Consider the following 17,772-nt stretch of genomic DNA (forward strand, 5'->3'; position numbering starts at 1 on the left):
CCTGACCTGATTGGCTTCATTTTTATCCTAAATACTATGTTGTACATGTATAAAATAGCCTCTCAAAATCCAGAAACAACAATTCCCACTCTGGACTAAATTTGACTGCTATACGAGCTTACAATCTAGGCCTCTGTTTTCTTATAAATATTTTCTAAATGAGACTATACAATACTTGCTCTTTTGTTTCTGGCTTATTTTGCTCCACCAAATGTCCCACAGGTTCATTCACAATGTTGCATGCCTCACAACTTTATTTCTTTTTGTGGCAGCGTAATATTCTCTCATACATATACACCATCATTTGCCAATCTACTTCTCAGTCAATGCATCCTTCAGCCACATCCATTCATTGGGCATCATGTATAATGTTCAAAGTCAGAAGTCCATCAACACTCAGTTTTCAATAATTTCATTGTTCCCAAGAGAAAGATAACCAGTCAACCCACCATCACCAAATAGAAAATCCAAAACTCCCCATAACTGGTCCCTCCTCCCATTATTTACCCCTGGTGTTGCTGTGCTACTGTTGATACTTTCCTGTTAAACATAACCCTTAGCAGGCAATGCGATGGCAGTTTTCTACCTATACCCCAAACTTGTACACTCCTTGTATAAGGTTCATACCTTTGCAGTAGTTCATGCAAGAACTTATTTATATTTGTAGTATTACTCAGTGGGAAACATAGGTCTATATAACCCCTTTCAATCATGCTCACTTTCTATATGGTAATATTACTTATAGGCCCACTAGTGAATCACCTTCACTTCTATCTATTTCTTTACATTTAAGTTCAGCCTCATTAGATAACTGTTCATTCATCTCTAGTCTTTGTGTATCTCTAGGTTCCCTATATCCTGTATTATAAGCTTCTGAATTTACCTTTACCATGGGTCATTACAGTGGAATCATAAAGTATCTATCCTTTTGTGTCTGGTTTATTTCATCAGCAGTATATCCTCAAGGCTCATCCATCTTGTCATATGCTTCAGGATGTCATTTTGTCTTACTGCTGCATAATATTCCATCACATATATATACCATATTTTGTTAATCTGCTCGTCTGTTGATGGGTACTTAGATTGTTTCCATCTTTTGATGGAATAATTGATTGTGAATAATGCTGCTATGAGCATCTGTGTGCAGATGTCTGTTTGTGTCACTGCTTTCAGCTCTTCTGGGTATATACTGAGTAGTGGTATTACCAGTTCATAGGGAAACTCAATATTTAGTTTCTCAATATGTCTTCCATAGCTGTACCATTATACCTTCCCACCAGCAGAGCATAAGTATCCCAGTTTCTCCACATCCTCTCCAAAATTTGTACTTTCCTGTTTGTTTAATAGCAGCCATTCTTATAGGTGGTATCTCATTGTAGTCTTGATCTGCATTTCCCTTATAGCCAATGAAAATGAGCATCTCTTCATGTGCTTTTTAGCCATCTGTTTTACTGTTCAGAAAAATACCTATGCATGTCTTTAGCCCATGTTATAATTGGGTTGTTTGTTCTTTTGTTGTTGTTTGATTTCTTTATGTATTCAGGATATCAAACCTTTTTCTGATGTGTGATTTCCAAATATTTTCTCCCATTGAATTGGCTGCCCCTTCACCTTTTTGACCAAGTTTTTTGAGGCACAAAAGCATTTGATGTTGAGGAATTCCCATGTATCTATTTTGTCTTTTGTTGTTTGTACTGTGGGTGTAAAGTTTAGGAAGCTACTTCCTATTACTAGGTCTTTTTTTTTTCTTTTTTTAACTTTTTTATTGTATAGTATAACATATACACAAAGCAAAGAAATAAAACAACCCAATAATTTTTTACAAAGCACTCTTCAACAGGAAGTTATAGGACAGATCCCAGAGTTTGTCATGGGCTACCATACAATCCTCTTAGATTTTTCCTTCTAGCTGCTCCAGAATATAGGAGGCTAGAAGGCTTATTTTTTATTGCCATAATAGACTTTTTTTTTTCTTTTTCTGAAAAATATCATATATACAAATAAGCAATAAATTTCAAAGCACAGCACCACAATCAGTTGTAGAACATATTTCAGAATTTGACATGTTTTACAATTCCACAATTCTAAGTTTTTACTTCTAGCTGCTCTGAGATACTGGAGACAAAAAGAAATATCAATTTAATGATTCAGCAATCATGTTCATTTGTTAAATCCATCTTCTCTCTATAACTCCACCATCACCTTTGATCTTTCCAGCCCTCTCTTTAAGGGTGTTTGGGCTAAATATTCTAACTTTTTCATGTTGAAAGCGTCTGTCACTAATATGGGGTAGGGAGATGGAACTATATGATGTTCTGGAGAGGCTGGGCCCCCTAGGTTTCAGGACTTATCCTGTCTATGGATCCTATTACTAGGTCTTGAAGATGTTTCCCTACATTTTTTTCTAGGAGTTTTATGGTACTGGTTCCTATATTTAGGTGTTTAATCCAATTTGAGCTAATTTTCATGTAGGGTGTAAGGTAAGGGTCCTCGTTCATTGTTTTTCCAGTTCTCTATGCTCATTTATTGAAAAGACTGTTTTGTCGCAGTTCAGTGGATTTGAAGGCCATGTCAAAAGTCAGCTGAATGTAGTGGTCTATTTCTGCACTCTTGATTCAATTCCATTGGTCACCAGTACCATGCTGTTTTGCACTGTGGCTGTATAATAAGTTTTAGAATTAGGAAATATTAATTCTCCCACTTCGTTCTTCTCTTTTTAGGGTATATTTTGCTATTTGAGGTCTCTTTCCCTTCTTAATGAATTTAGTCGCTAGCTTTTCCAAGTCTTCAAAGTAGGTTGTTGGAATTTTGCTTGGTGTGGCATTGAATCTATAGATCAATTTGGGTAGAAATGACATCTTAACTACATGTAACTTTCCTATCCAGGAGTAGGGAATGTCTTTCCACCTATTTAGATCTTCTTTGATTTCTTTTCGCAATGTTATGTCGTTTTCTGTGTACACATCTTTTTCATCCCTAGTTAAGTTTATTTGTAGATACTTGATTCTTGTAGTTGCTATTTTGAATGGATTTTTTTCCTTAATTATCTCTTCAGTTAGGTCATTGCTTGTTGTATTAGGGTTCTCTGGAGAAACAGAATCAACAGGGAGCACTCGCAAATATAAAATTTATTAAAGTGTCTCGTGTGACTGTGGGAACACAGAGTCCAAAATCCAAAGGGCAGGCTGTGAAGCCGATGATTCCGATGGAGGGTCTGGACGAACTCCACAGGAGTGGCTCGCCAGCCAAAGCTGGAAAAGAGCCTGTCTATTCTGAATCCTCCTTAAAAGGCTTCCAGAGATTAGATTGAGCACCACTTATTGCAGAAGACATTCCCCTTGGCTGATTACAAATGGAATCAGCTGTGGATGCAGCTGATGTGCTCGTGATCTAATTCTATGAAATGTCCTCATTGCAGCAGACAGGCCAGCACTTGCCCAACCAGACAAACAGATACCACCACTTGGCTAAGTAGACACATGAAGCTGACCATGACACTTGTGCATAGAAACATTACTGATTTTTACACATTAGTCTTATATTAGTCTTATATCCTGCCACCTTGCTGAATTAGCTCAAGAAGCTTTGTCATAGATATCTTGGTTTTTCCAAGTATAATATCATGCCATCTGCAAATAATGAAAGTTTTACTTCTTGCTTTCCTATTTGAACATCTTTTTCTTGCCTGATTGCTCTAGCTAGAAGTTCTAGTACAATGTTGAATAACAGTGGTGACAGAGGGCATCCTTGTCTCATTCCTGATCTTAGAGGGGAAGGCTCTGAGTCTCTCACCATTGAGTACGAGGCTGACTATGGTTTTTCATGTATGCCTTTTATCATATTTAGGAAGTTTACCTTTGATTCCTACCTTTGAAGTGTTTTTATCAGAAAAAGATGTTGAATTTTGTCAAATGCTTTTTCAGCATCAATCTAGATGATCATGTGATTTTTTTTCCCTTTCAATGTATTAATGTGTTGTTTTACATTGATTTTCTCTGTTAAACCACCCTTGCACTCCTAGTATAAACTCCACTTGGTCATCTGTTCGTATTTAAGAGTGGGAGACCAAAATTGTCTGAAAGCTCTGTGCCTGAGTTTGGGGCTTGTCAACTGTGGCGTCTACCTGAGGGTCATCTAGCTGGGCTATTTTATTAGGAAACTCCAATATCAGCATATTTATGTCTCTTCATTTAGGCTAGTTGAATTACTAGAGAAGATTCTTCTAATTTCCTGCCACCTTCTGGGACCTGAGAGGAGAAAGAAGTCTCAGTGCTCAGTGTGTATATTTTCACACAATGCCTCTTTTTTTCCAATATGGTACACTGCCCTCTGCTGTGCTTAGTAACCCCTGTTGTACCTTCTCTAGAGAATAAGCCTCCAGTCTTCTGCTGGACAGAGGGACAGTGACTCACATGCCCAGAGGAAGAGGCAGAGGTGGGGAGGTACTAACTGTTTTCAGATTTCCGGTCAGCTTTCTTCACTTCTCCTTCCCATTCCCGGGCCTCGAAGGACTGTTCCTTGGCTTTCCCCTCTGCCAGCTTCACATTTGTCTTGATGTCTGCTAGGCTGGCTTCCACATATGTTTTCTAGCTTCCAGAACATTGATCTTGTCATCTCCCATTCTCTTCTGTGCATTTAAAAAGCAAACCCTTTTATATCATTTTAGAAGGTTTTTAGAAGGGAAAAATATGAATATAAATCCACTATCCTTAGTTCAAGCCTTCTTAAATGTTTAAGAATAGTCCATTAGGTAAAATAATACAACTACATGGTGGATTACAACACATTCATTAAAAATCATGCTCCCAAGAAAAATGTAAGGATGTGGGGTAATAATTACAATATATCATTAAGTACAAAAAGCAAGTTAAAACATAGCATGATCCTACCTAATTGGTATTTACCACAATATCAACAATGTTTATTGTGATGTAGATTTATGGGTGATTTTTCTCTTCTTTATACTTTTCTGTGTTTTTTCACTTTTTTTCTATTTAAAACATGTGGCTTTTATAGTAACATAATGATCAAAGCCATTATTTTTGTTTTTAAGATTTCAATGCCCATTTGAATTTTTCTGGGTCTATTTCAAAACCACGATGAAGTCAATGTTCACAGTATTTAAATGTTCTCTCCTCAAGGATCCTTACAATAAATTTCTTCTGGGCTTCAGTGCCATGACAAACTTTGTCTCTACAGATGGCTATGTATGTTCTATTTTACCAGGCATTAAAACTTTAATAGCCCAATAGGTGTCCTGTTCTTTCTTAGCTGTCACAAAAACTCAAGTTAAATGTAGTATTCATTGTCAGTAGTTAAATAATCTTAAGTGTCAACTAATATCTATTCTTTTGCTCCTTTTAATTGTTTTTGCTTTGAATTGATTTCTTTTTACGCTGAAGTTTTTGATATGTAATACATTTATATGGTTTAAAAATCAAAATACTATGAAAAGATATTCTGAGAAATCTCATTGCCACACTGCTCCCTCTAGCTTGTTCCTTTTTACTCTTTTAAGTAACCAATTTTATATTAGTTTCTAGCTTATTTTTCCAATGGTTATTTTTTTTCCAAGTTTGTATTGTGAAAATTTTCAAATATGCACAAGGATTGAAGGAATTAGTCATCACCATATAACTACTACCTAAATTCAACAATTAAATTTTGCTTTAAAAAAATTTGTTTTCATTCCTTTATCCATATGTATACCTATATATACATACATATATATATTTAAATGCAGAACCATTTATTAGTAAATTGTAGATGTCATGATACTTAACACTAAATAACACAACATGCAAATCCTTAAATTAGGGCATTCTCTACATAATTAAATTACTATTTTCATACCTAAGAAAGTTAACAATAATTTCCTAATATTATCTAACATAAAACCCATACTAATATTTTCTAAATTTCTCAAATAACTCTTTTTTTATTATAGCTTTTTTTGAGATAGTTTAAACCTCACAAGAATTTGAAAAAATAAGGTAGATAAAATAAACACAGGAAATCCTGTGAGACAGTCTACAAAATACTTTTTCACCTGTTTGAAAAGATTCATTGATGATATTGCCTCAGTCAATAATCTCGCTGGAAATTCCATTGTTTCTTTATGCAAATACTGTGTAAGCAAATATTCATATATACCTTATTTCCCCATTTTTCCACAAAACGTAGCATACTGTATGCTGCTGTATATCTTGTGTCTTCCTTAGTGTGTCCTGGAGATTTCTGCATATTGGCACATTCTTTTATACACAGTGTGATGCTTAAGTTTATGGGTCAGCTTGGCCAGGTTTTGGTGTCCAGTTGTTCAGTCAAGGAAGCACTGGCCTGATTGTCGCTGTGAGAATATGTTATGGAGATAAGTCACCAATAAGATGATTGCATCTATGGCCAATTACGTTTAGAAGCAACAAAGGAGAGTGCTGTCAACAATGAGAGAAGTCTCATCCAATCAGTTGAAGATCTTAAAGGGAGAGCTGATGATTTCAGCAGTCAGAAGGAGGAATTTCTCTCTCTTCCTCAGCCATCCAGCTTCTTTGGGAGAATTCATCAAAAACCATCTTCACAGTTCCCAGCTTGTGGCCTACCCCACAGAATTTGGACTTGCCCATCCCCACAATCATATGAGACAATTCCTATAGTATTTCTCACAATATTTACGTTATATACACCCAGATCTCCTTCAGTTCGATTTTCCCAGAGAACCCTGACTAATACACACAGTATTTCCATGTGTAAATGTGCCATAATTTATCCAGTTAATCCCCTATTGCTGAATGCGTGAGTTCTTTCTAATCTTTGGTTACTACAAACAATTTCAAAATAAATAATATGTTGGCATATTATTCCAATAATATGTTGGCATACAATTCTTTGAAGTGAGATTGCTGGTCAAGAATTAAATGCATCTGTATCTTTTCATAGGTATTTCTGCATTCCCCTCCAAAGAGTTTTACCATTTTGTATGATTACTTTAGTCATGGAAGCTGTGTTATAAACCTTTATTTGGTAGGTAGGGAAGATAAGAATATAATGTTATTAAAATTATATAGCATGTTATATAATATATATTAATGATATAATAAACATTAATAATTTACAAATAATATTGGTATGAGGGAAAGGAATGTTGGGATTGGCTCCAGGAGAATCTAGTTCTGGGTCTATTATCAAGTTCTCTGGATCCCAGTCCTGTCAACTCTACAATAAAGAGCTTAATGAGTTGACTTTTAGGGTCTCCTTCAATTCTACAATTTTATGTGCCAAAATTATTATAAGCAAAACAGATAGGTCATGTTGTTAGGGAAAAAAAACAGAAGTTTCTGTTTACTTTCATGAATGTAATGTTCATTACTCATTTTCCATAGTTTCTGCTTTTTTTTTTCTACATTTTTTAGTAATAATTCATAACTATATAATAGGGAGAAAGAGAATTTGGATTATGCAATGATTTTACGAAATAAGAACTTTTGTCTTTTACATTCCTGAACACAATTTTAGATGATAATGATTTAAATTTTCTAACATAAATATAATAATATAAAGGAACTGTAAATACAGTATTTATTTCACCAACGAATAATTAAGTGCCATTATATGATTTCTTTATTTTAAAAATATGTTTTCATTGTCTCTTTTAGGAACAAGTCTTGAAAGTTCCACCTACATAAAGTTTTGTTTTTCCTCTCCTCAAGACCCCAAAGCACTTCATGGATGTCAACTAATTAATGATTAGCATCAAAGTAGGATCCTGTATTAGAAAGGGCTCAGATTAGAAATTAAAATACCTGGATTCTAGTCCCAGATTAGATAGGTCAGAGGAGACCAGTACTTAGTGCAGGGCAGGGGAGAAAGAATATGGATGTGTGTATGTTTTTTGTATATTAAAATTTTAACAGATACTCAGACAAAACAGAGAGGTATGAATCTTCCTAAATCCTGCTCCATTAATAAGCATCCTTCATGTGAGAAAAAGACTTCTTTCTGTACATTACATTTTAGCCATTCAAAATAATGTTTGTTTGTTTGATTTTGCATGGGCAGGCACCGGGAATCGAACCCGGGTCTCTGGCATGGCAGGTGAGAACTCTGCCTTCTGAGCCACCGTGGCCCACCCCAAAATAATGTTTTTGAAGATACTGGAAAAGGCAATATGCTATTAAGTGAAAAAGGCAAGTTTCCAAATAGCATTAATACATTTTTATTTAAGACAACATTTATGTAATTGAACAAAATAATACTATTTTTTGGCTTACCTCTTATGTCGTAAGCATTTTACCATGTCATTTAAAGTTCCTCAAAATGGCTATTTTTAAGAAGAGCAAAATAATCTTTAAGGATATAGAGTAGTTTGCTTCACTATTTCTTTGATTTGGACATTTCACTTTGTACACCTTTGCACTTACATTTGCTCACATCTTTGATTGCTTTCTTGGAATAAATCCCTTGAAAGCAGGCTCTAATATAGGTGTAAGAGAATATCTTTTGATGCAAGCTCCTGGAAAACAGTTTGACAGTATTTTTCAGGAGCCTTAATATTCATGTTCATAGGTGATGGAGTTTAGAGTCAAACAGAACCAGATTTAGCTTCCTATGCACCACATAAAGTTACTAAGACTTCAGGGCTTAGTTTAATTTCTGACTGTAAGTAAACATTCTATAAATGATAGTCCTATTATTGTCTTACTCCTTCTGCATCAGCATTAAACAACTGTTGAGAATTTGATAAGCTTTGTTTAATTGAATTTCTTCGATTATGAGTGGTCTAGTTCTTTTTTTAAATGTTTTTATTTTAATTGTGAAATAGAACATATATACATAGAAGCAATAAATTTCAAAGTACATTTTAACAAGTACTTATAGAACAAATTTTAAAGTTTGGTGCAGGTTACAGTTCCACAATTTTTTGTTTTTTCTTCTAGCTGTTCCAAGACTCTGGAGACCCAAAGCAATGTCCACACAGTGATTCAGCAGTCATACTCATTTGTTAAACCTGTTATACTCTTCCTCTGTGTGTGTGAAAAATAACATATATACAAAAAAGCAATAAATTTCAAAGTACATCTCAGCAATTTGTTGTAGAGCAGATTTCAGAGTTTGGTATGGGTGACAGTTCCACAATTTTAGGTTTTTACTTCTAGCTGCTCTAAGATACTGGAGGCTGAAAGAAATATCAATATAATGATTCAGCACTCATACCTATTTGTTAAACCTTGTGGGGCTTTTTTCCCCCTTTTTAGCAAATAATATAAGCTCATTTTAGACTGTCAATCAGTTGACCATAAATTAGAAAACTTAAATCAGAATCATTTGTAATTTTACAGCCTAGAGGTAACCACACTTATAATTTTGGTATATGCCTTTCTAGTCTTTTTACCTTATCTAAATATATACATACACTGTTCAAAAAGAGGGGGGCAAGCACTCTTTCTCTACTTTGTTTTATGGCCTGCTGCCCTCCATCCCCACATAACATATTACAAATATATTTCCATTGTCATTAAAAAATTTAACAGTGATACGTTTCTTTCTTACAAGGCTAATTTGTCTACCCTGTGCATATCACATAACACTTTGATGGTATGGAAAATTTTAGACAAAAACCATCAAAACCAAACTTTCGGACATTTCTAAGGAAATAAACTAATAAACTAATTTTGAAACAAGGAATTTTTATTGGACAAACCTGTCCTTTCACGGTGTTACATGCTGAGAAATGCAACATAAGCCGACCTAGAAATAGAGAACTTGGGTTTTCACTAATAATGATAACCTAAAATTTCACTATTTGAGTTTTAAGGAATGCGGAAGATGATTTTGGCAAGATTGAATTGTGTCCTGAATGGCATTCATGGATAAACTTGACAAAAACTGAGTCAGCGTTGTAAAGTCAAATGGGAGAGCTTGATTCTAGGGAAATTGGCCCTTGTGACCCAAAGAAACATGCAACATGCTGTTGGTGGAGGCCTGGGTGGGACACTGAGACCCCAATCCGGACGTGACCCATGTTAGCCTGTGTGTGATCAGGGCTCCTGGAGGGAACAGTTTCGGAACTTGGAAGCCTTGGAATTTTAAACCCTTTGTCTTTGTTTTCATTTATTTTTATTTTGTTTTGGTTCAGGTTCTTTTTTGTTTTGTTAAGTGATCATTTCACTGCCTAACAGGATGGGGGAGACAGGAGGCTCTAGCATATACCACGTGCCTGTAGTGTCTGCTAGACATATGAACGTCATCACACTTCCTCCCCAAACAACCCTTTTGTAGATAAGAAGAGACTCCGAGGATTCCACTAATTTTGCCTAAGGTCCCAAGTTGGTAAGTGAGAGAGCCAAGATTTCAGACCCAGGTCCAAGTTCTGAGAAGGCTCTCTGAGCCCATACAGCCTCCTCATGGAATTAGAGGGCCGAGTAGTGGGGGTACTGTGTGTATACCGACAAATGTGGAACAGGTTTTAAGAGTAGAGCATGTGTTTGGCATTCAGGAGAATTAGAATTATACTTGGGGAGGAGAGAGCGAGATTCAGTGGTGCTATGTCCCAGATATTTGTGACAGTCCCAATATCTGCCTCCGCACAAGAGTACTCCTGTATATAACCGAACATGAGCTCGGATTTTTGGTTTAGAAAATTTTGTCAGCATTGGTATAGGTTACACCATAGAACAGGCTTAGTGATAATGGCTCCTTTTATTGCTCAGGGCTCTGAATTAGATTCAGAGGAGAGAATCGGTGTGTGAAAATACAAGGCTTCCATTCTGTGATGCTCTGGGTGAAATGACTGGCCTGTAATCAGCTGTTCCCACAAAGAAGAGCTTCAATTTAGGAGCTTAAAATGAGAGTAGAAACAATGCTGAGATTTAAGAAAAAGAAAACTGTTCATAGAGTAGAAGGTTTTGCTCTAAGGTCCTATTGCACCTCAGCAGGTCTAAGAAGCCTGATATCTAGATAGTTTTGGAAAAGATGTCATCTGAAAAAAGAGATGGCCCCAAGCCTGAAACTTTCTATACCAACAGCACCCTTTGATCCCTCAGTGCACTTCACCTCTAGAAATATTTACTGTGTATCAACTATGTGCCAGGCACTGTCCTAGGAGCAGGAATACAGTAAAGCTCAAGTTCAGTTCCTCCTTTCAAGGAATCAACTGTCTGAGGTAGAGTCAAAAAGGTAAACAATAAAGAGGTTGTCCAGGGGGATTATTCATAATTCCCCAGAACCTGGGGAAGTCAGAGAAGGTTTACTAGATAAGATGCCAGGTACAATCCTAGGCGTTTTATATGGTTTCAAAGCATAAATAGGAGTTTGTCAGAGGGCTATGATCTTAATAAAAACCCAGTTCTTTAAAATTGGCCTTTGGGAAGAGAATTCGCTAGTACAGATCACAAGCTCATTACTATTCCCTGGGTTTGACCTTTTCATTTCAAGAGCATTAAAGATCCAGCCAGTTTGGAGTGTGGGCAGAGAAGGGCAGGGAGATCTTCCCGGGCTGGTAACGTCTCACAGGGTTCAGAGCAATGCAGAGGTCACTACGACCCTGAGCATCTTGAGGGTGAATTGTATCTCGTGCCTTCCTGCTATTGTGTGCAATGCTCAACCGGTGGTTCATGGATCAATGAACGAAGGATTGAACCAATCAGTAAATTAGTGGATGATTCAGCTATGACCATCAAGTGGACATAAAATCTCTGCACAAGACTAAATAGAGGCTTTAACATTATAGAATATAAGAGAAGGAAACATTGATGAGAAATAATAAATATTATTATTAAAAATACAGTTTTCCCCATTTGTGGATTTCATCCCATTCTAGCTGAGGGCTTCCATGTGGTGGTCCCTATTTTAGCATCCTCACTTCTCATCTTCCATATTGTTGCACTCAAGAAAGGACACCCTAAGAGAGATGGGAAATTATATCTCCCACCTACCTAAGACCTTCTGAGTTCAGTTTCCCAAGGACCCACTTAATTTCCTAGTTGGGAGGCAATAAGGGTGGGTTCAGACTCTGTCATGGAGTGAGAATAAGGGAATTAGTAAGGTTTAGTGATAAGGTAGGACTCAGGAATGAAGCAAAAGTTTGGCTAAGGATTAAAATAAGATTCAGAAAAAGGATCAGATTTCCAAGAGATATGAATGAAGCTGATCTGGATAGAACTAAGGTAAGTCAGAATACAGGATAAAGGATGATACTGTCCATACTTTAAAACTTCCACTTCTGTGTGAGATGTTTATTTGGTGCAAAATTTGTATTTTGTGTTGCATATTACCTAATTTAACTCGTATGGTCAGTTTAGTTAAACACCATAAGGACATGGAATCTTGAATAGGGCATGAGATCTTGTTGGTTTGTCCAGGTTAGTGTGATGCCCCAATATATCCCAGAGTAATTTGGGCAAAGAATAAAGAAGTATTTGCAAGGTCTTCTTGAGGGATTGGGGAGAAAGGAGGAAATATTCAATTTCTCCATTTGGAGAATTCTTGTTACTCTCACAAGCAGTGGAGACAACCAAATAAATAGACTGAGCCCTCAATCTTGGGGTTTGCCCCTTTGAAACTTATTCCTGCAAAGGATAAGCTAAGCCTACTGGTAATTATGCCTAGTAGTCACCTCCAGAGAATCTCTTTTGTTGCTCAGATGTGGCTTCTTTCTATAAGCCAGCTTGGCAAGTAAACTTACTGCCCTCCCCCCTATGTGGGACATGATTCCCAGGGTTGTAAATCTCCCTGACGACATGGGACAGAATTCCCAGGGACCCAGCATCATGGGATTGAGAAAGCCTTCTTGACCAAAAGGGGGAAGAGAGAAAAGTGACAAAATAAAGTTTCAGTGACTGAGAGCTTTCAAATAGAGTCAAGAGGTTATCGGTTATTATGCATTATATAGATATCCCTTTTTAGTTTATGGTGTATTGTAGTGGCTGGAGGGAAGTACCTGGAACATTTGAGCTATGTTGCAGTAGCCTTGATTCTTGAAGATGATTGTATAATGACACAACTTTTACAATATGACTGTGTGATTGTGAAAAACCTTGTGTCTGATGCTCCTTTTATCCAGGGTGTCGACAGAGGAGTAAAAAATAGGAATAAAAAATAAATAAATAATAATGGAGATAAGGGCTAAAATAAATTAAGTAGATTGAAATACTGGTGGTCAGTGAGGGCAGAGTAAGGGGTATGGGATGTATGAGGTTTTTTTAATTATTATTATTTCTTTTTCTGGAGTGATGCAAATGTTCTAAAAATGATTGTAGTGATGAATACACAACTATGTGATGATACTGTGAGCCACTGATTATATGTCAATGCCAGGTCTCTGGCATGGCAGGCTAGAACTCTGCCACTGAGCCACCAATGCCCACCCTACCCAATATATTTTAACCTTTGTTCTCCCTATTATTTATTTTTTTATCCGTATTTTTTAACTCATCTGACCATACCCTAGACAAAGGGAGCATCAGACACAAGGTTTTCACAATCACACAGTCACATTGTAAATATTATATCTTTATACAATCATTTTAAAGAAACAAGACTACTGGAACACAGCTCTACAGTTTCAGGTACTTCCCTTTAGCCACTCAAATACACCATAAACTGAAAAGAAATATCTATATAATGTGTAAGAATAACCTCTAGGATAACCTCTCGACTCTGTTTGAAATCTCTCAGCCACTGACACTCTTTTTTCTCATTTCTCTCTTCCCCCTTTTGGTCAAGAAGTTTTTCTCAATCCCTTGATGCCGGGTCTCAGCTCATCCCAGGACTTCTGTCCCATGTTGCCAGTAAGATTTATACTCGTGGGAGTCATGTCCCACATAGAGGGAAGGGCAGTGGGTTTACTTGCAGTGTCGACTTAGAGAGGAAGAGGCCATATCTGAGCAACAAAAGAGGTTCTCTGGGGATAATGTTTAGGCCTGATTTTAAGTAGGCTTAGCCTATCCTTTGGAGGAATAAGTTTCATAGGGGCAAACCCTGAGATTGGGGGCTCGGCCTATAGATTTAGTCCCCCTATTCCTTATTATCGACAGCCCCTTCCAACGTGAAAAAGTTAGAATGGGCATATCCCAAATACCACTAGAGAGCCAGAGAAAGATCAAAGTTAATGGTGGAGTTATACAGGAAAAGTAGTGTTTAACAAATGAGTGTGATTGCTGGATCGTTATGTCGATATTTCTTTTAGTCTCCAGTATTTTATAGCAGTTAGAAGTAAAACTTAAAACTGTGGAATTGTAACCCATACCAAACTCTGAAATCTACTGTACAACAAATTGCTGTGAGGTACTTTGAAATGTATTGTATTTTTGTACATATATTATTTTTCATAAAAAACATTAAAAAGTCAATTGTGATAAATGAGCAGCTATGTGATGCTATTGTGAACCATTGATTATGTACTTGGATGATTACATGATATGTAAGTATATAATATATATCAATAAAAAAATTTTTTAAATGACTAGTAAAATCAAAATGTAGTCAGAAGTGAACAGAATAGGGGTCAACAAGGATGAGTATTTATGGAGAAAAAAAATAGTAAACCACAAAATCTTAAAATTAGAAGAAATCTTATATGTCATCTGGGTCACTTCCCTCTTACCCCATCTTTGAATACTTAAAGCAGAGTGAAGTATTGCTATGCTCACTGCATTGTGGGCAGCCAGTTCTGACTGGGCACAGCTCCTATTTAGATTGTTATATTGTACTGAACTCTGCCTCTATGTCAATTCCGTCCCTTTGCTCCAGTTTTGTTCTTGAGACGTCTGGGAGAACACAGGTCTTTTCCTTCAGCAGTTCACAAAATATTTGAAGACACCAGTTATGTGCCTCCTTCCATCTTTTCCAGGGTAATTATAAGTTTTATCAACGTTGCTTAATGGCAAAATTTCTGATTTCTCTTTGTCTGTGCATACCCTAGATTGTAAATGTCTCATTGTGGTGGAAAACTAGAACTGAAAAGCTCATGGTCCAACAATAAGGCATGTTAAAATTCTGTTAACCACAGCCTAAAATTGAATTCACATTTTAGCAGCTACAACATACCATTTGATTATAAATAAGAAGCATACAATGAAATGAATTAAAACCCAATATCTTGTTCACATAAACTGTCACATTGCTGCTCCCCTATCACGTGTGCTTTATCTGGGGGATATGAGATCAGAGCTTCACATTTATTCCTCTTTTGTTTCATCCTGTTTGTTTTGGTATGTAGACCTGCTTTTTAAAATTAAAAAAGTAAGTTATCATTGTAAAGTATTCAAGTAGTAGAAATACAGAGAAGAAAATAGAAATCACCCAAAACCCCATTACATTGAAGTGATTAAATTTTTAAAATCAACATACAAGATAAAGTTCATAATGATATCAAAGAAAACAAGTATCACTTATAATGGTAAGTTTGTGGTTGTATTTGGTTATTGTGTATTTTCATCTTTAAGTGTAGGAAGAGATCCATGATATAATACATGAAAAATGCAAGGTGCCAAAGCCTATCATCCCACTTAAAAAAAAATGCACATTCATATATACAATTTTTAAAAACAGCATTGTATTGTTTATAACTTGTTGCTTTCCCTCAGCACTTACATCTTTTCAGTTAATAAATGCAGAACTATAACACATTGTCTATTCTCTTTTATTCTGTTCTTGTTCTACTATATTTGTGAAGTATAATTTAATTAGCATATTACCTGTTTCCAAATAACACTCTTACAGGTAGAACTATGGTAAACAGTCTTTTTGTCCTTGTGCAATTATCTCCTTTGTATAAATTCCTAGAAGTGTTGCTGTCAGAATTCTTTTTTTAATTCCTGAATTTATCTGATATATTTCTCTTAGTTTTGCATTATCTGTAAATGTGATAAGCATGCCTCCTTTCCTAATTTCCAAGTAGTTGATAAAAATGTCAAAAACAAAATTCAGATCAAGGATTGCTTCCTCTACGAAGCCTTTTCCAAAGTCTCCCCTCCTCCCACCTAGAATTAACTGCTCTTTTCTTATGTCCCCAGTGAAACCCATTCACATCTGTATAGCAAAGCCTCTATAATATTCACTTTTTTATTTACTTGTTTGCTTTCCCAGAGAATCTAAATAGCAAAGACCAGTGTTTCTGAGTTTAGTCATCTACTCCCACTCTACAACACAGTCCCTGGCACATATTAGGCTATTATGACAGAAAATAAATGAATGATTGAGGGACTCAATACAGGGTCAAGGATAGATTTCTACAGCATGCCATTAAATCCTAACTTTTAGGCTGATTTGAATCTGTTCATCAAAGAACTTTGGTTGTAGTTAAGTCAGAAATTGATTCATTTTGTCATTTTATCTGTTGATTTATTTCTTCTATCGAGTTGTCATTTCTTTATTCATTTGCTAAAAAATTTATTGAATACTTAATATGTTGCAGAGACACTGAGCTAAGGGCTATGCGGAATTATAAAAAAAGATTAATTTTAATAAACATACAGTTTGTAGATGTACTGGTTTGAAAGGATGTATGTCCCCTAGAAAAGCCATGTTTTAATCAAAATCCCATTTCATAAAGACAGAATAATCCCTATTCAATACTGTATGTTTGAAACTGTAATCAGATCATCTCCCTGGAGATGTGATTTAATCAAGAGTGGTTGTTAAGATGGATTAGGTGATGACATGTCTCCACCCATTTGGGTAGGTCTTGGTAAGTTTCTGGAGTCCTATAAAAGAGGAAACATTTTGGAGAATGAGATATGCAGAGAGAGCAGAGCAGAATGACATAGTCATGAGAAGCAGAGTCCACCAGCCAGTGACCTTTGGAGATGAAGAAGGAAAATGCCCCCCAGGAAGCTTCCCGAAACAGGAAGGCAGGAGAAGAAGCTAGCAGATGACACCGTGCTCACCATGTGCCCTTCCAGATGAGACAGAGAAGCCCTGACCGTGTTCACCATGTGTCTCCTCACTTGAGAGAGAAACCCTGAACTTTATTGGCCTCCTTGAACCACGGTATCTTTCACTGGATGCCTTAGATTGGACATTTCTATAGACTTGTTTTAATTGGGATGTTTAATTGGGACATTTTCTCAGCCTTGGAACTGTAAACTAGCAACTCATTAAATTCCCCTTTTTAAAAGCCATTCCGTTTCTGGTATATTGCGTTCCAGCAGCTAGCAAACTAGAACAGTAGGGAAACTCAATGATAGTACTATTATGTAAGGGCCACACAAGCAGTCTAGAGGAGGTGCCGTTGGGATTGGGATTCGGAGAGGCAAGAGACAGTTTCCAGGTGATGGAGGTGGTAGGAATTAATGGGGATGGAGTATGTTGCAGGGGAAGACTTGAAAGCTTTGATTTGTGCCTTGAGGCACAAGTTGATGTCTGCAGAGATGGGAGGATAGACACGCAGAGCTGGAGGAAGGTAATTAAATGTAAGCACACAACAGCAGTAGAGCCTTAAAAAAAAAAAAAAGAGCACAGAGCAGCAGGTTCAAAGCATATTATAAAAAACAGGAGTGCAAGGGTAGTTCAGTGGTAGAATTCTTGCCTACCGCGCAGTAGACTCGGGTTCAATCCCGGGCCCATGAGCTTCCCAAAAAACAAACAAACAAACAAAAAACCAAATAGACAAAAATTCAACAAATGGTGCTGCAATAACAGAATACTTACATGGAAAAAAAAAAATGTGACACCCCCCCCCCCATACAGCATATGTTAAAAAAAAAAAAAGTAAAAAATAAGGCCACTAATGTTCCAATATGTATTCAACAAGTTAAGCAATGTGATTTGAAAAAT

At 36.4% G+C, this 17,772-nt stretch overlaps 1 long non-coding RNA gene across 11 annotated transcripts in view; it reads left to right on the top strand.

The window, feature by feature from the left end:
- LOC143680822 (uncharacterized) overlaps positions 1-17,772 on the top strand; it is a 97,667-nt gene that overhangs the window by 27,049 nt on the left and 52,846 nt on the right. For 3 of the 11 annotated variants that reach the window (XR_013174186.1, XR_013174187.1, XR_013174184.1), the window contains one exon: positions 7,653-8,831. The exons of 4 other annotated variants lie outside the window; for them this stretch is intronic. This is a non-coding gene — a long non-coding RNA (uncharacterized LOC143680822). Of the gene's footprint in view, positions 1-7,652; positions 8,832-8,933; positions 9,075-14,745; positions 15,729-17,772 lie in introns of those variants that run through there. 4 more of the 11 variants (XR_013174192.1, XR_013174185.1, XR_013174193.1 and 1 more) reach the window with 4 other exon arrangements.

This window comes from Tamandua tetradactyla, chromosome 4 (assembly GCF_023851605.1).
Source record: "Tamandua tetradactyla isolate mTamTet1 chromosome 4, mTamTet1.pri, whole genome shotgun sequence".
NCBI classification, from domain to species: Eukaryota; Metazoa; Chordata; class Mammalia; order Pilosa; family Myrmecophagidae; genus Tamandua; species Tamandua tetradactyla.